We start from the raw sequence: 19300 nt of genomic DNA on the forward strand, positions 1-19300 counted from the left end.
ATGGAAAGCACTTCACAAGAATATTTGCTTCAGGTTTGATTGTTTTCACTTTCCTTTCCATTACATAACTGCTTTTCCCTTCACTTGGAAGAAGTGTTATTACTCACACGTGATGCATAATACTCTCCCACACCTCTCATTTCTGCTTTCCCTCCTGAGCATGATCTACTAAATTTTCTGGAAATATTTTTTGAATTACTTTCCATGTCTGCTAATGCTGTGGAGGAAATACAGGCAGCAGAGAACAAGTGGGTTTCTGCTCTCACCAAAGAATTATCAATTATCTGAAGAATTATGAGCCACATCTTGCTTTCAGAATCTCAAGTTCAAATAATGGCCAAAGAGACTTTTGGACTTCGGCTGGCCTTCCTTACAACGAATTTTGGTTGCCAGATTTATTGGCTTGACGCCAGTGATAGAATCTGCAAACTCGGCTCTGAGAATCCAGCGGGTGACAGTCAGAACAAATCTCTCTGCAAACCGAGTGGGCTGGATCTGAACGTGACTGCAAGACAACAAACACACAACCCTCAGTGCAGCTACTTGTACACAGCCCCTCTCCGGAGGAAAAACAACGGCTTTTAAATCTGTCAGCAATAGTTTTATCAGGAGATGAGATTTCTAGTGAGTGGTACCCCATTCTGTCAAGCATATGGTCAACAACTCGCTGTGTCAAAGGAGCAGTAGCACGTGCCTGTGAGATGCAAAACACCATAGGATCAATTCAAGCAGTAGGAATATTAAACAACCAAAAATGTATTGGAATGTTCCCTTCTGACATAAAACTCAGTTTTCTTTATTTCATTTAGTGTTTTAAACTTCTTGATTATGGTTTTTTTTCCCTGTTTTTTTTTTTCCCTTTGCCTTATTTACATTGCTTTGTAGAATTATTATTTTTTTTTTTTAAATCCATGTGTCAGCACTGCTCTTTAGCTGTAAGCTAAGCATATGTAGTGTAAAATAGTTTGCCACTATCTGAAGGCTCCCCTTCCTTCCCAGCTCTGAGAATTAGAAATAAATGTCCCTTTCAGTTTTCTCTCAGAACTGTTTGGGACTAGAGGACAGGTAAACTCTCTCTCAAGCCTTGTATCCTGTAACCTCTGTGATTTCCTTTTTCTTCATCTGTTATTACAGGGTGGGTGAGGAAAAAAAAAATGCACAAAATCCAGCATTTTGGTGTTTAAAGTGATGATTACTGGGTGCTGCAGCCTCTTCCCAGGTTTGTACTCCCTAGGACAGGGTTTTGTAGGGGCTGAGGAACCTACAGGAGGAGGGGGAAGCCTGAGACACACTGGTGGGGTAACCTTGGAGACACCTGTGATCTGATGTCTCTACAAATCAGAAATCACGGGGAGGACAGTAATTCATCAAGTCCTGCTCAGTAGATAATTTTCATGTTAATTATAGCAGAAAGAAAAGAAAACAAGTCATATTATCAAGAGCTGTACTAGGATTGGATTAATGAATTTTTTTCCAGCCATCCTAATTCATAAACAAATGTAACACATGGAATTATTGGTAAAGGGTGTTCATGAGATTACTATTCCATTGCTATTCTATTTAGGGCAGTAGATGGGGTGGCTGAAGAAGAACAACAGAACAACACTTTAAAATAAAGCAATGTTCATTCATCATCATGGCTGGGCTTCGCAAACGAAGATTTGGGAAGCAATGTTCATTAAAGCAGTTGAAAAGAAACAATTAAATAATTTAAGCCTACAACTTCTAAAATACACAGATGAATAAAACTTCATGAAATGAAAGTCAAATGAGTGAAAGTAAATACGTTATTGAATTATATATAACATATAACATATATAATCTGTTATTATATATCATTATTATGCATTGTATATTATATATTACATATAATAACACGTAATATATTATATTATAGATATCTCATTAGTTTTAACAACGCTCCCATTTTTATCTGAAAGAATAAACTTTTATTTGTTTAATATTCATAGAGTGCTGAACATTCTTGTCTACAACCAGGTCTCTTGGGCACTGCAGTAATTAGTAATGAATTAGTAAAAGAAATAATGAGTAATGTGGAAGCCAAGTCTTCAATAAGAATAGGATTCCATTGTGGCATTTTTAGCCTATTACTAAGAACACAGAAAACTTCAAAGGATGTTTTTATTCCATAGTCGCAAGACAAGAGTAGGTCATTATTGAGATAATTTAGTAATCAGACTTACAGGGGTAATTCAATAATACATGTTTATGTAGCAAAGAAAAATTGTGTCAAGCAATATTGTTGTTTAATTAATATCAAAGATCCTTAAAAATAATAAAAAAATAAAAATAAATAGGCTGGATAGTACAATACAGTTAAATTAACACATTTAAATCTCTTAAGTAATGTTTTTACAAAATCAAAGTATAGGATTTGGAAAGAATGTTCAAGGTCATTTGCCAGTGAGCGCTCAAGGTCATTCAACATCCTCATGTGCATATTCCAGACAAGGTAGAATAATTTTCAAGGAGGTTGAGTTACAATAACTCTGTTTTGTATGAATGTCAAAATGGCCAGAGGAGTTCCAATTTAATAGAGGATTAGTGTTAAAAATAATGGAAAGTAAAAAATCCATTCAGTTAAGTCCCATGTAAGGAGAAAGTTGAAATTAATTAATATGGAGATGGATTAAATGCTTGCAGGAAGTGCAGTGAGGTACTACCAGTGTTATTCTGGAGATTAGACATGATCTCCCAAAACATTGTTAAATGCAAAGCCCATATGACAAAAAGAACTAACTACTGACCAATTTAAGGTGCAGAAAATAAAAAATAATGCAAAACTCGGAGCTTTCAGTATTTAGTCATGGTAATCACTATCTGTTTTAATTATTGAGCCAGAGGAGAAATACAGCAGAATTTGAAAGAAGGTGGTATTTGCACACACTGAATGGCTTCCATAAATAGAAATGCAGAACACAATGGAAATGAATGTAAAAATGGGTTCTACTTTTTATTCAACACAGCATGAAGGTTTAGAGCAAGTCTAGGAATGATGAGGAAATTCTCCTTCCCTAGACCCTCAAGCACACAGACAAGAGTTCTTATGAAAGGCAGAGAGGTAGTTTTTTTCCTTTTGCTTTTGTTACTTGATATGCAAACACAGATCAGAAGATGGACTGGGAATGAGCTAAGCTGAACTTGTAGGAAAAGAAGGACACTTGCAGTGCTGGTAAATCCTCAGCCATGTTTAAATTGGTGATTCATTTTAGTGTAGTTAATGTCATAGTAGTATAACACTACTATGTACTTAGGAGTGTGGCTTTAATATGGCCAAAACCTTTTTTGTCCTGACAATTCTTTGACCTTCAGAATGAAAGCTAACCCCAAGACAGTGAACTCAAAAATATGACATGATACGTAGTACTCTGCATATTATTGTCAGGCAAACAATTACTGCAAGAATTATGACTTCTTTGTACTTTAACAACAATCAGACCGGTGCAAAAGTTAACTTAGTAAATTAGGTTGTGATTAAATTCAGTTTAAACAAACAAAACACCAACTATATTTTCTTACAGTTGCAACACACTGCATGTTTATTGTATGTATAATGCAAACAATTAAATTAGTTACTAAAGCAAATTTGTCTCAGGCATCAGATGTAAATCCTATAATCTAGCCCGATTATTGTTTTCAAGATGATTTAAAAATCTGGAGACTGCTTTGGAGCAGCCTCTTTTCTCATTTCCTTCTGGCACAGCCTTCTCAGTTAATACATGGAATGAGGATTCTGCACAGAAATCTGTGGAGGCGTGCTAAGGGTATTGATTTTGGCTATTCCCGAATTTTTGGAACAAGGATTTTGATTCCAGTCATGTCACTGTTCTAGAAAAGCAGTTTTTTTCACTCTTCAAGGACAAAGTTCTGTATCCTCTGAACTGCAGAAATTCCCAGCAGAGTTTTTTAGTAATAAATATTGATTCATCTTCTCTCTGTCCTTTAGATTGAATTGCAGTAGCTCCTCCCTTTGATGTCCTAGCATCTTGTCATATGATTGTTAGTTTATATTGGTACCTTCAATTGTCAGGGAAGCACCAAAATCACAAACCTCTGTTCAGCCGGGGGGGTCTTGTTTCCCACCAGTTCATCTTTCATCACAACCTCCTCCTGTGCCTTGAAGATTTCCCTCTTGAAGAATCTCCAGCCTTCCTGGCCTCCTTTGCCCCTCAGGACAGCCTCTCCTGTCAACCAGGCTCTTAAACAAGCTGAAGTCTGCCATCTGGAAGTTCAAGGTTGTGCTGATGACCCTCCAATTCTCCAGGAATTGGAAAAATCCTATAATTTCATTATCACTGTGCCCAAAATGGCCCCCAACCTTTACATCATCCACAAGTCCTTCTCCATTCACAAACAGGTCTAGCAGGGCACTTCCCCTGGTTGTCTTCCTCACCAGCTGTGCCAGGAATTACCTTCCACACATTTGAAAAGTTGAAGTTTGTAGAGAACAAGGGCTAGCAGCCGTGAGACTTATCAGATGTCTGCTGGAAATACAACACAGCAGAGATGAAACAGTCCAGGATGTTCCTGGAATGTATGGAAGGCTGTGCTTTTTCCAGCTGTGCCACGGTTTCTGGCTCGTCCTGTTTGTTGCCCATGCTGTGGGAATTGGTGTAGATGCACTAAAACCCAAATTGATGATCACCTTTCTTCTGGGGTGACCACTTTAATGGGCCTCGATGGTTTCCAACACATGAATAACCCTTGTTTCTTTGCTTCCAAGGGAATTTCCATCCCCTATGTCCACTGACACGGCAGACAGAAGGACCTCGCTGTCACCATCCCTCAAACATCAATGTGCCACCCCAGGCATAGATCTTGTGAGCCTGGTTTATCCCCATTCCCTATCAAATCTAGTTTAAAGTTCTATCAATGACCCCTGTTAACTCATTCACAAAGATTCTTTTCCCCTTTTAAGACAGGTGTACCCCATCTGTCACACAGACCAACCCAGGATCAAAACTCTGACAGTGACACCAGGCTTGGAGCCATGTATTGGTCTGCTGACTCTTCCTGTTTCTTCCCTCATCATTCCCTGCAACTGGAAGGATAGAGTAGAACACTACTTGTGCTCCTGATCCCTTAATCAGTTGTCCCCAGGACCTGAAGTCTCTCTTGATTGCCATCAGGATTCTTGTTGCAACTTCACTGCTGCCTACCTGATAAATCACTGATGGATAATGACCCAGGGGCTGTACCAGGGTGGGAAGCTTTCTCTGCACATCTTTAACCTGGACCTTGGGGAGGTTCTACCCTAAGAACTGTAAGAAGTGGTTCTGGTCTGCATTCTGGGCCTCTGTTCCCCTCAGGGGAGAGTTTCCTTTGACAATGACCCTTTTCTTTATGGAAGCAGTTTTGACACAGGACATAGACCAACTTAACCTTGGTGACTCCTCCAACCTCGATGAACCATTGTCCTCATCATTGTCTGGCTCCTCTTGCACTGGAATCACTTTGCCCTGCACAACACTTGGCATTATCTTAGGTAACTTTGAAAACACCTGCAACAATTTTCTCATTTATGTTGTTAACAAGAACTCAAATTCTCAGTTTTTGCTCCTCATCTTTATAAACATTCCTATATTTAGTAGTAAATTTTTCATGCTGAAACCCATATTCATCAATTCACCTCAAAGACCCATGTTTGCTGCAGTCCGAGGGTCCACCTTACTGAGGCAATAGAAACATGCAGCTCTCAAAGGCACAGAGGGAACTGATGTAACTAACTGCTCTCATAATTACTGCTCTTAACACCTCATCCAGAATGACAGGTATCTACTCATGGCAGGATGGGAATGGAACTGGATATAAAGCTGAGACTCTGTCCATAGCAAGATGTCTCCATGCTCCAACTTTTTATCCTCTGCCATATCAAGTAAATGTTACTGTAAAATTGATGAGAATAATTTATAGAGCTTGCAAATGTATAGAGCTTGCAGGGCTTCTGGCAGTATTACATCATGGAGCTTTGCATCAATGTATAGTTCTTATAAGATAAGAATTTGGAAGTGCTGGCTGGTCTCTTAACACAAAAACCATTTGTGTTCCTGTGGTTGTGTGACTAGAACAAAAAATCACTTGAGTGTTTGCCACGTTGATCTCAAACTCCGGGAACTTCTGTGGAAATAACACTTGTTTTGTAGAAATAACACTTCCTTGCACGTGTTTTGAATCACAGGAAGAGTGGCAGACTGGATGATTGGTTCATAAAGGGAAAACCTTCCCCCAAATAAAGTAGAATGACTGTGTTACTAACTCCCAGCAGTTTGGAGGCGTGCCTGTAGCCAGTCACATCATTTGTGGCTTCCTGGGTGTATTTGTAAGTGCTTGTCATAAAAGGTCTCATTCATTTTGGTACACAGAAGCTTGAATCAAAGCATTCTTTATACAACTCTTGAAAAGATGCTGTTGAAGTTGTGCTTTAAGAATAATTATGGTTGAATCTTTGGTCCGCTATGTCTTATCAGAGTATTAATGAAGCAACACAACCACCTAAACAGCCAAAGTTTAAGTTTAGGTGTGGAAAGAAAAATGGAAGAGTGAAAGACTATCTTTTCTGTATTCTGGAATGTTTTAAAGAGACTATTTGTGATCAATAACAATTATATATTTTTCTCCTAGAAAAGAAGATTTGAAGGGGTCGAAGGGCTCTACATTAGGGTGCAAAAACTCATAATAATAAAAAAGCCATTCATGTCAAAAGGATGGTGGCATATGAGATTCAACCTGGTAGAGGCACACATGATTCAAATCAGGTTGTTTGCTAATGCAGCTGGCTCATCTAAATGGAGAATGGCAGAATTTTATATTCAACAAAAGCTTTTGTACCAGTGATATCACAGGAGCCTGTTCCATAGCGATTTCCCAGTGACTTCATACCCACTCTGCATTCTGGGCACTGGGCAGATTGCACCCCCTGCACTTGGAGACATGACAGAATAAGGCTTGATGGGACATGATTCAGGCAGATTGGACTTCAGGCAAAACTACCTCCAGGTAAGATTCTATCCCAGACATTCAATAAAATTATAGAATCGTAGAATCTTTGAATGATTTAGTTTGGAAGGGACTTGAAAGATCATCTTGTTCCCACCCTGCCATGGGCAGGGACACCTTTCACTATCCCAGGTTGCTCAGAGCCCCATCCAACCTGGCCTTTAACACTTCCAGGGATGGGGCAGCCACAGCTTCTCTGGGCAGCCTGAGCCAGGTCCTCACCACCCTCACAGGGAACAATTTCCTCCATAAACGCCAACTTCCCCCAGTCATTTGTGGTTGAAAGAAAGGCCTGGTGAGCTGGTTATTGAGGTGTGTGCCTACAGCAGCCTGTGGAAAATCACTGCTCAGGAAACTAGGGAACTTGATTTTATCAGTGCAGAGTCTTCAAAGCTGCAAATGAACCAACCCTTGAACAAATGCCCTCAATAACAGGGCGTGTTGCAGAAGAGGGAAGTCCTTTGGTATGTCTGTCTTCTCTCTGCAACATATTCACTTTGCTTGTGCTATGGGTTGAGCAGTTGCTCATTTGTCACATATTGCATCTGGAGTGACTCCAAGGAAACTGGGAGATTGTCTCATTGACATCTGGTTGCTGACATATTAACAAGAACTTTGGCTTCTGTTTCTCACTTCCCTTCCTGAGATGCTTATATGTTGAACAGTACCAGCGCAAGGATCAACAAAACTTCACAAGTTCCTGTGAAGTCAGGAGCCACAAGAGCTGGTCACAATTCACAGTGTGTTTCTACTCCACTACATGATAAAATATACTTTTCTCCTCTTTCTTTTTCGATTCTTTTTTCTTTGTGCAAATGTTGGTAGAAAAAAGAGCTTGCAGTTTGATTCCTTCAAGTGTTTGTGTTGGGAGAGCTCTTGTCGCATATGTTCACAGAGAGAGAACATAAAAGGGGCCTGAGGATAGGCAAAAAATCTGTCTGACTATCTGACAAATAGTTACAGAAACATTTTGCATATTTACCCATCTTCTAAAAGAAACATATTGCTATGCAACAAAAATGTGTTTACTACAAAATGACATAGACAGTAGCGCTCAGAACATACTTGAAAGAGCTGGATTTTGTAAGCAGCTCATTTGCATAGAGACACAAGAACATTTGAAGCCTAAGAGACAGCATCAAGGAATAAAAAGACGTCCCCTGGGACCAGTCTCCATTAACCTTAGGTTTGCATGGTTTTCTTTTCCTCTCAGGACTGAATATTTGTTTAACTATTAAATCAATTCACGAAATCATTCTGTGTCCTTAAAAGTCTAGTGAGTTACTGCCGTGCCACCAGATTAGTCTAAATTCCTCTTGGACTGATGCTAAATTTAATAACTCTGTTATATCACTGGCAACTTATATTTCTATAATTTCATGCAAAATAAATTCCTTCTCACTTATGGGGTAATGCTCCTTCTCAGTTACAGCCTGAGACCTGCTGATTTTTTACTTAGTTATCCCAATAGATGGTTGGCATTCAGATTCATTTTTTCCTCTCTCCTCGTCCAGGCTGTGCCTCAGTGAAGCATCAAATTGGAGCCAAATGGATGTAGCATATTCAAATTTCAACCTTGTTACTGAAGGGAATGCCAAGAGTTTAAAAAATGTCAGGCCTTTGAGATTGAAGAATAAGATGCTGGGAAAGAAAACTTTCAAACTCAGCAAGATGATGACTTTTACCTCTGGGAGTTGGATATAAAAATCTCTAAGTAGCTAAATGAAAGATGTCCTCAAGCACTAATGATAATAGAATGCTAAATGTAGATATTATGATGCATATAAAACCCAGAAAATAATTTCATTATGCAATTAAGTGGCTAAAATCCTTCTTCCCAATCCAACACTTCAAACTTCTACATGAGAAAAGAGGCTTTGGAAACCTAACCAAAATAACAAGTTTCAGTTACTTATAGTTAATATGAGATTAAATATATTTTGCTCAGGGATTTGTTAGCAGAAAAAAGATATTTTTCACCTCTGAATAGCTATGTCAGAGCACATCTGGGTTTAGAACTCAAAGTTGTTGCCTTTTCTACGTAGCTGTGCAGTAGTTTCTCTAATTTCAGGTTGTTTTACTGGTAAATACAAACTTTTTCTGCTGGTTGCAGTGCAAGAGATGAAGGTTCCCTGTCGGTTTGATTGAACAGCTCATGGACTTGCAAATTTGAGCTTAAAGGTAAAAATAGAAGCCTCTCTAAAATATTACTTTCCCAGGGACCATCCGGATTTTTCAGTGGCACTTGCAGAGGTTGGTGCTATCCCTGATTTATGTCTCAAAAAGTGACATTAGAGCTGTCTGAAGCTAAACAGGAGATTGGATGCCAACCAGGTCCAGAAAGGGAAAGCAATAAAATGGAGTGGGGTGGACAGTCATACTGGAGAATGTGAGATGCAACATTGTCACAAGGAATATTCATGTTGGTGTGCATGACATGGGCACAATATTCTGATGAGGGCTGCAAAAGTTCCAGCTTGTCTATGTCTATGGAGATCTTAAAGAAAAAATTAAGCTACCACCTATTAGTAGTAACTGAATATTAACAATGACCCTGTTTTGGGACAGGGACAATCAACTAGATTGGCTTTTATGTTGCTTTAAAGTTGTGTTTTCTTGTGATTCAAGGTTGTTTCTGTTGTTCTACAGCTGCGCTTTCTTAATCCCTAACATTCACACAACAATTAAAAAAGATATCCAGTATATCTGATAACATATGTATTTCTAAGCAAGATTATGATGACAGCTTAAATCATAAGATAGCAATATATATTAATAATAAGAAAGATGCAATATAGGTAATCTAAAACTAGGCCAAGGAAGAGCAATTAACACCTTTATTACCTGTAGCATCAGCGTCCCGAGGGGCTTTATTTTTCTGTTTACAGGCTACATCTTCTCTGCACCAGCAATACTACATGAAATGGAGTTCTAGCTGAGAGACATTTCATTTAGAGCAAATATTGAAACTTTACAGATGCTTGCCTGCAGCTGTACAGAAAAGACAAACAGCCTGCAGACAAGTCGGCCCCACAGAGCTTTTTTCTTGCTTAGTTTTAGCAAGCTAATATGAATATCTACGCAGATGGAAAACGAGAGCTGGGATGAGATGTTAATAGAACCCACTGGGAATCAGGGGCCTGATGTTGCCAGAAGCAAAGTCCCTTCAACTCTCCGTGCAGTGGGGGAGACGTGAGGGTGCACAACACTCTGCTGAAACACACCACAGAGAACAAGATCTGACGAAGCCCCATCTTGGCAGTGCTGGAAGGAAGCAAGGTGGTTGTGCAAACACCTATAGAAACAATGCATGGAAAGAAATCAGGAGGGAAAGCCTGCTCTGTGACTCAATGCCCCGGCTGTGTGTCACAGAGGAAATTTGGCTCCTATAGAGAGCCACGTGTTTGTATCCCAGAAGAGGCCATGACCCAGCAACGTGAACTGACAGCCCAGAAAGCCAAACCATACCCTGGGCTGCAGGTGAGGAGGGGATTCTGTCCCTCTGCCCCCTCAGGTGAGACCCCACCTGCAGAGCTGCCTCCAGCCCCGGAGGCCCAGCACAGGAAGGACATGGAGCTGCTGGAGCGAGTCCAGAGGAGGCACCAAGATGATCAGAGGGATGGAGCAGCTCTGCTATGCACACAGGCTGAAAGAGTTGTCTGAGTTCAGCCTGGATAAGAGAAGGCTCTGGGGAGACCTTATAGCAACCTTCCAGTACCTAAAAGGGGCCTACAGGAAGGCTGCAGAGGGGCTGTTTACGAGGGCATATAGTGATAGTACAAGGGGGAATGGCTTCAATATGAAAAAGGATAGGGTTAGGTAAGGTATTAGGAAGAATTTCTTTGCTGTGAGGGTGGTGAAGCACTGGAATGGGTTTCCCAGAGAATCTTTGGATGCCCCAGAGTGTTAAAGGATGGGTTGGATGAAGCTCTGAACGATCTGGACTAGTGGAAGGTGTCTCTGCCCACAGCAGGAGGGTTGGAACTATGCGATCTTTAAGGTCCCTTCTAACACAAATCATTCTATGATTCTATACTTTGGGCCTGGAATAGACAGGTTAAATTTTTCCTGGTGTGGATGGACAGTAGAATGACCCCATAGTGCAGTAAGCCTGGTCCTCAGCCAGGTCCTTCATTTCCTCTGGCTGGACTCCGTAATGTCCTTGAGGGCACAACCCCTCCTGGAGCTTTGGCTGCTGGGGCACAGGGGCAGCTTACACACAGTGCAGCTGAGGGCTGCTTCTACCAGGATGCTCTGATGGAAGGTGACTCCCTGGGGTCCAGGAACATCGGGGGCTCCCCATGGTGGGTGTCAGATCAGGGGTTGGCATCCAGAGCCTGTCCCACACCTCCAACCAGAGGCAAAGCAGTCAGGAAACACCAGGGGACAGCCCCACTCACAGGCATTGGGCAACTCTCTGGGGGTGGGATGGGATGTTGTCCCATGGATGGGGTCATGATCATGCCCATGGACAGAACTGGATCAGATCCAGCCCCTACCTCATCACCACAGGCTTGGCTGATGTCCAGCTGTCAGTCCCAGCCCTGCTGCCCACAGGACACCCACAGTCCTGGCCAGTGCTGCTCCCTGACATTCAGCCTCTCTTTTGCTCTTAGTGACAAACCTCGAGGGGTTACACAGGTTTAGCCTCACCCAGCTGGTGCTTAAAATTCATAAATCACGACTCAAAACTCCACTTCCTTCGTAACCACAGCCGTTTATCCGACCACCACCGCTGTGGGCAGCTGTGCCACTTGCCTCTGCACCTCTCCTTACTTTTGTGAGGACGAGCTTCACGCACAAACAGCCTCCAAACTACTTCTGAGAAGGTGATTACCCAGCTGCAGGTCCTGCCTGCCTCCGTCTTTATGGACAGTGCCGTCCTTCAAAGCCCCCTCAGCTCACGCCGCAGGAGCCTCCCCTTTCCTCGCCATCTCCGAGGAAAGAGGATGTGCCACGAACCTTCCTCCTCCCTGCTGGCTGCCCCCAGTGTGGGCCGACAAAGTTTTAACCTCTAATCTGGTGTGGGAGTGGGAATTTGATCGACAGGCTCCAGCTCTGACACAGGAGGCCAAAAGCCTTTGAGGAATATGACTGTCTTCCTTATTAAGCCTGTCCAATTCCAGCCAACGGAGTTCTCAAACTAATCTCTGGTAATAGCTGCAGAAAGGGTCACTGCTTGAAAGGCACAACGTGATCGAGTGTTCCCTGGTGTTCTACTTTTCCATCTTCTTTCTTCCCTTTGAACTGGAAGACCGTGGGCAATAGGGATAATATTTCTCCGTGTGTGTGGAAAATACCTTACTAGGAAAACTAATTTATTCAGACGGAAATATCTTCCTTTTTCTAAATATGCAGAAAATCAAATGCACAGCGGAGCAGTAAAAAGGAGGGTTTTCCTTGGTTACAGTTTATTGCAGTGAAATTCCCTACTGTGCCAGAAGTAATGTCACAGTAATGAGTAATGTCACAGAGGTCCCAGAAAAGCGCAAATTTTGGGTGAATATCATTCCATTTTTATTGTGAAACAGAATCACTGTTCTTAGGAAGGTTTAAAATGAGCTTTTCTACAAAAGAGTATATTTTCCTCCCTTGCAAGAGTCATATGTTTTGACATGTTAAAAGTTGAAAAGAAGGGGAAAAAAAAGATTTGTACATCAAGAATATATAAATTGATTATACCATATTGTATATGTCAAGAACATGCTGTATACTTCTGGGTGGGAAGTGTTGCAGAGTCCCTCAGTTAGGTTGGAAATAACCTATTGGAAGGTTTGTTCACTGAAGTTGCAGCCAAACAAAAGTATTTTGGTTTCAGAGACAGTGTAGTAAACCAAAGCAGAATTTGAATTTCTGTTTAGTTTCCTGCAGTGCTCCACAACTCCATGTATTATGCACGTAGGGGGCTTTTGATTTCCTTTTATAAAACATGCCTGGAAAATCAACATTTCTTGCGGTCCCAGATCCACCCTTTCCTCTGTGGTCAGGGATTTTCAGGGCTTACATGATTCTAATACAAGTCAGTGACCTAAGTGCTGAGGCTTAATTCTCTCTTACAATTTAAAAATTGTTCAATATGAAAAAAAATCAAATTTTAAAACCATGGAAAATGTTGGCTATCCATTCAGACATCTTAAAAACATTACTTGGTGTTTTCTTGCAGTGTTGTCATTTATTCAGTAACAGACTCAGTGGTCCAGCCTAACAGATTTTGTGGTGAGTTGGTTTTTATTGCACTTTCAAGCTGTTCTCTGTGTGTGTTTGTGTGTGATCACATGTGTGTACACACCTGAAAATATCAGCACATTTGGTGCTGCATCAGTAAAAAAATAATTAATTCTGTCACTTATGTGAGAATCTGCAGTAAACTGTGTGTAAAAACCCATTGGATAAATACATTTTGTGCCATGAAATTCTATCACCTGCTAAGGCAGGTGTTGATGCTTCAAGAATACGCACACACACACTGCAGACAGTGTTGCAGACTGAAAACTGGAGTGTGTTTGTGTTCTTGTAGCTCTCCCTTTAACATTTGATTATTTGTTCAGGGCCGGTGTGTTGCTGCTGCTTATCTGAATATTGACATGATTGGTTCCACGTAGAGCACTTGCTTGTTTCTAACTTTGTTTGAAAAGACTATTTCAAGATGATGCCAGTGGGGGTGGGGGTGTGAGAGGAAGAGAGGGAGAGAATATTTTTAATTACTTTTGTGTAGGCAGGAGGGAGAGGACGGACGTACATTGTAAACGTATCATCTTTTTTTTTTACATTTTTCTTGTGATCTCAAGCAGCAAATAGACCAATCCCAACAGCCCTGTAGCTTTATTTGTGCTGTTTTTGGAAGGCTTGGCACTGCTAAGCACCCTTATTGTTGTTCCTGCTTGACATTCCCCGTCCTTGACATCTCCCCCTCCTTGAATCGATGATGACTGCCATCTCAGCCCTCGGGCTTCTCCACGGCTGCTCTCAACTGAGCAAGCCTCGCCCCTTATTTCTTGCTGCCCTACTTTTGCCCCTCGCCACCCCCTCTTTTAAAGTCTGCAGCAACTTTAATTCAGCTTTGCGAGCGTGTCGTGGAGAGACGTTTTGAGAGGCGGGAGGTCTGTACACCCGGGTGGATCCCTGGTGGAAATTTCCTTGCGTCGGCGGGGTCGTTGAGGGGACTGGCTGCAACCAGCCTGGTCTGACACAACATGGCAGCTTGAGACAAGTCACTTGCCTGGGTAATACATTTAAATATATATATATATACAAAAAAAGCAGTTTATGGTACCAGTGCAGTATCTGGATGGATATGGCCATCATGGAGTAATCGTGCCCATAGGGGATCGTGAGCTCTGGTTTCTTCTTGGTGCTTGATTACACCCCCAAGGACATGATTATCCCCTGCCAGTAGTCATATTTCTTGTTGTATCTCATAGCTTAATTGCAACAGCATAGCAAAAAAAATAAGGAAAAGGGAAAAAAAATAGTAGAGCTCAGGTGAGATATTGCTGAAATCACCGTAAGAGGCTGCGATGGTTTCTGAGCTGCCAGCAATGTATGTTAATTAACCCTTCTCAGAGGAAATCCACAGAGCTCTTCTTCCAAGAGAGATTCCCCCCGCTCCTCACACACACAGATATGTGGTGTAGTCTCTCTCTTGGTATCTCATGCACTGCTCCAGGCTCTTGATGTCAAAATACACCAGCTGAGAATGTAGGATAAGAACAGCCGTAGGCTTTCCTCTGGTCCTCAAGACATTTCAAATCTATATTTTCCTGATTAGTGTAATACCCTGCTTCATCAGGAGCACAAATATTATTTTTTTTTTCCTCCTGGTCTCCAAATGGGCAACTTTTACAGCAGTACGTGGAAAGCCTTAAAATAAAGAAAACAGAAAAACGTAGAAAACTCACCTGGGAGTCCAGAGCTCTAACCTATATTTACTTTTTCCATTGTGAGAAACATTTAAACAATTCCTTAACATTTATAACTGCACATCTGTTTGAAATAATTGAAACGGAAACGTTAAAAGAAATTACATTTTGCTAATCCATTTACAATGGTATAAATTGCTTCTCATAGCCAACTGCCAGACTGGCTGTTTTATTTAATAACTTTAATGCTGAGGTTCCCTCAGGCAAGGAGACAGTTTATCCCACCAACTGCAGGAGGTTTTACTGAAGTGTCCCCTGGCTATTGTCCAGGGAGTGTGAAGGAGCTCAGCTAACAGGTTCACTTGCACTCCCTGTCTCTGGGAAATAGAGCTGTTATATGTTTCAATGCAAACTAATTCTAAGTGAAAGAGGAAAAGGTGTAAACAATGCACCCTGGCAGATCAGACTGTTTTATTAGTGTACCACTGTGGCTGGGTGGCCAATAATTTATCATTATAAAATATGTTGTTATTACATTTTGAGAGCCAGCGACTGAGCAATGATGACCTTTCTCCCCAGCAGAATCATGGATACATCTCAAATTTAAAGGACTCTCAGGCAGAAATAATGTCCAGTGGGATAACTCCCAAGCACAGCCATTTGATAGTCATTGTTTTCCACACTACAACTGCATCTATAGCTTTTTTTCTCATATTCAGTGGTGTCATGGAAGATAACTCTCTCTCCCCACATCTCCACGATGAGCTGCTGCATTAGGCTGACTTTTTATTCAGGATGTGAGTAAATATGATTTTCTTGGCTATGATCCTTTTTTTCTTTTTCTTTTTGTGAGTGTGTTGGTTTAAGTGGAATCGCTCAGTGCAGGGAAGATCAGGATACAGCCCATTTTCCCTGTTGTGAATTTCTACAGTACCTCAGTCTCTTTAGCTCATCATCAAGGACAGTGTTAGATTCAGGCTTGGCCCCTCTCAGTTCAGCACACTGTTAGTTCCTTCAGCATGTGATACACTAGAGGAGCCTCAGATTTCTCCAAAATTCGAAAAGTTGCTGACTAACACAAGTGAATGCACTTTACAATACACTGCTCTGCTCTGCACATTTAAATGCTGCCAAACATTAATTGTTTCTGAGGCTCAAAAGAACTTGCTCTTTCTTACAATGTGGAAGACTGCAGAAACACCTTTAAAATTATTTTTTTAGTAAGTCTCATAAGCAGAATACAAAGAAATTTGTGAAGTGTATTAAAAATACGTGGAATCCATGTTTTTGATTAAAAATAATTAAACATTGTTGAAAACAGCAGAGGCATTATCAGCCATGTCTGTGTTTTCAGATTGTATCGATCATAACTGCTAACCATCTATGACTTATATGGGATCATAACTGCTTCTTTTTATCATTCCACTCAAAGAAACACATTTTTATTTTTAGGAAAGTTGCCCTGAGGCAAAGACTAGAAATCGTTCTCAGGAAGATAGTATAATTAAGGATTGATCTGCACAGTGGGGAGAAGTTGGATGAATCAGATGCTGACATTTCTTTCCTTTCACTTTTTCTTATGACTGAAAGTCTGGATTTCTCCCAACTAACATAAGACACTTAGCTATGTAGAAGATGTAGAGTTAGGAGTTTAGATATCCTTGATTGTCAAGGACTGTCAAAGCCACAGAGGTGCTTAAAGCACTGGCAGTTTATCCTGTATCTTGTCATTGACTGCAGCAGAAGCCCAGGGCAAATATTCTCCTGACACCTCAAGTAGGTGCCTGAGGTTGGAAGTGGGATGAAAGCAGGCTGAAAATTTGTGTTTAGTTTAGCAGAGAATACCTGTTCTCAATTACCTGACATGGAAACAGTGATAAATACCCACACAGCAAACCTGTAGTCACAGAGGGAGGTCTTTGGCTTGTCTTCAATACCTTGATTCCCTCCTTTAAGCATATTTTTGGATTAAGAATTGCTCAGCAGTGTGTCATGATTGGGAACCCTACTGAAGGCACGCAACCTTTTATTTAAGTGCCTAGTTTGATTCTAGTTCTACACAAAATCAGTGAAAAACTGCGTGTCTTGTGCAGCCAACATTTTTCTGCAGCAAATTCTGGGTCCTGAGGTCATTGTATTTCTGCAGGTTGGGATATACAGGGAGATGGATATATCCTGTGCCTTGTTTTCCACACTGCAGTAGAAGGAAGGAACCTGAGGAGCTGAGGAATTTAATCTGCTTTGCCATGCATGATATTTTCTTTGTCGAAAAATTATCTCCATAATAAATCAGTTAAAGTGTATCTTTAATGAGCCACAGGCATTGAGAGAAAAATATAAGAATTCTTTCAAAATACGACCAGGTTGAGAAGCTTTAAAAGATACACCCCTAAGAAACAAAAATAGTTTGGTTTATGTGCCACCTATCAAGTTCTTTCTGGGAAATATGAAGCTGTCTATCAATTATATATAATTGTGCTGTCACATACAACAATGAAATGCAAAAGGCCAGAAAATAACAGCACAGAATATCATAAATAACATTTATGTGGCTTATCTGACCCAAGCTTGAGATGATCAAGAGAGAGATACAGGTCATTATCTACAAATGCTTGTGAAAATCATTTTGGTTACAATGAGGAGGAAACAGGAAGATAAGTCTCAAAATAAACTGGAATTTAATCCAGGGATATTCTGTAGATTGACATGATTCAAGACAGCAAACATCTTGTGCTCGGTGAAGCCTCAAACAACATCTATCAACTTGATAGAGCTGGTGATGTTCTTGAGTAAGGTATCTCATTACTGAACTTTATAAAACAGCTTTGCCTTCTCATCAGTGCAACTAAATAAGCATTTCCCTGTAATACCTGTTTTTTTATGCTGTGAGAACTGATCATATCAAAATATACTAAGTCTGCCAAGAAAGAAGATTCATGAAGAACAGCCTCTCCCCTGGATGAAAGGACCTTATCTCTAGTGGGTTCTTCACAGGAAATTGAGGAGGAACTCAGTTTGCAACTCTGCAGATCATAGAAATCAAGGTATCCTGAATTCTGTTGTGAACAGAAGGCCAAAATTTTGGTATTACTTTACTGACTTGGGGAAACTCTCTGAAGCTTTATGAAACCTCTTCAGCAATGCTTTTTGGCACCCCTGATTCCAAGTTCTGAGCCTTCTGGCTTTAAAACGGGCCAAACTATTTTTGTCCATCAAAGCAGAGGATTTACTTAAGAGACTAAGATTATGATCTGGAAAACTGAAATCATGATCAGCTGATTCAGCAGCTTATTCAGGTAACAGTTGCCTTCAGTGCCTGGCCAAGCCATCACTTGTCTGTTGATGACGCAGTTTCCCTCTGGTGCTGCCTCTCCTCTGGCAAAGCAAAGTTTTTTGCACTTTCCAATTACAGTCAGGGCTGCCACAATTCCAAGGCTGCCATCTAGACACTACTCCAGAACATGTTTCTTTAGTGCCATGGCAGTTTTCCAGCTTTTTCCCCTGCCTCCCTTCATTTTGTTAAGCTGCTTGGTTATACCAAAGTTAAAAACCTTTCTGACCCCCAAGCCCCCCAAAAATTCCCTTTGTTATAACTGTTGTTTCACACTCTGGCACAAACCACATTTCTGCTATTTCCTCCTTTTACACACAAAATAATTCCTGTGCCACCTCTTAATGTCAAAATTCCTTCTGACTATAGAGACATGTAATGTCTTCCAAAATGAGGGCACAGCAAGATTTAGACCTACAAGGTGGATACAAATCCCCAGGGAAGAACGTGTGTCCCACAGCAAGCAAAATTTCTCCTTTCCTCTTTTCTACTATTGGTTCATCTAACTTGTGAATTGAGAGGAAAAATTAGTTGTGTGAAAATGATACAAGCAGAAGACAAGCCTCATTTCTGTGCAGGAAGGAGGTGGTGGTGGAAAAGCTGCATCAGAAAGGTAAGCAACAGAATCCAAAAATGGCACCTGGTGGTTCACTCTTTGCCTCTAACACTCACTAGCCTGTGAAGCTGTCAGTTCTCGAGAGAATAAACAGAGCTGGACTTGAAAAACCCTGGAAGTCCACATTTTTATGCCTTTTTGGCTATATTGCAGAAGAAATATTTAGCAACTCTTGTTTTTTTCCCCTGAAGACAAATAGTCCTTTATGTTAATTTAAATAATTTTGTTATTTCACACCTCTTTCATGTTGTTCAGTGTACTCTTGATCTTCTGAATACTGTGAATAAGTTTTGTAACTGTGTCTGTATGGCTGCTTCAGATGCAGGGCTATATCTTCTTATTCAGTCTTGTGGGGGAAAGAGGCCAAAAGAAACCTGATCCATTATGAACGGAGATGTTCTGAGCCATTAAACCAGCAGACAAGAGAAAATCTGAGGCCAGAGCAGAACAAAAACCTTCTCATGAATTTTGGAAAGG

General features: G+C 40.9%; 1 long non-coding RNA gene across 1 annotated transcript; it reads left to right on the top strand.

The window, feature by feature from the left end:
• The first annotated feature begins 6963 nt into the window (after window positions 1-6963).
• LOC120324149 lies at window positions 6964-17169 on the top strand. The gene is made up of 5 exons (XR_005565191.1): window positions 6964-7017; window positions 9131-9198; window positions 13181-13233; window positions 15596-15673; window positions 17023-17169. It is a non-coding gene; the product is annotated as an uncharacterized LOC120324149 (long non-coding RNA).
• Window positions 17170-19300: the final 2131 nt, after the last annotated feature.

The sequence above is a fragment of the Pipra filicauda genome, unplaced genomic scaffold (genome assembly GCF_003945595.2).
Source record: "Pipra filicauda isolate LSUMZ 115617 unplaced genomic scaffold, ASM394559v2 scaffold436_size1054928_pilon, whole genome shotgun sequence".
NCBI classification, from domain to species: Eukaryota; Metazoa; Chordata; class Aves; order Passeriformes; family Pipridae; genus Pipra; species Pipra filicauda.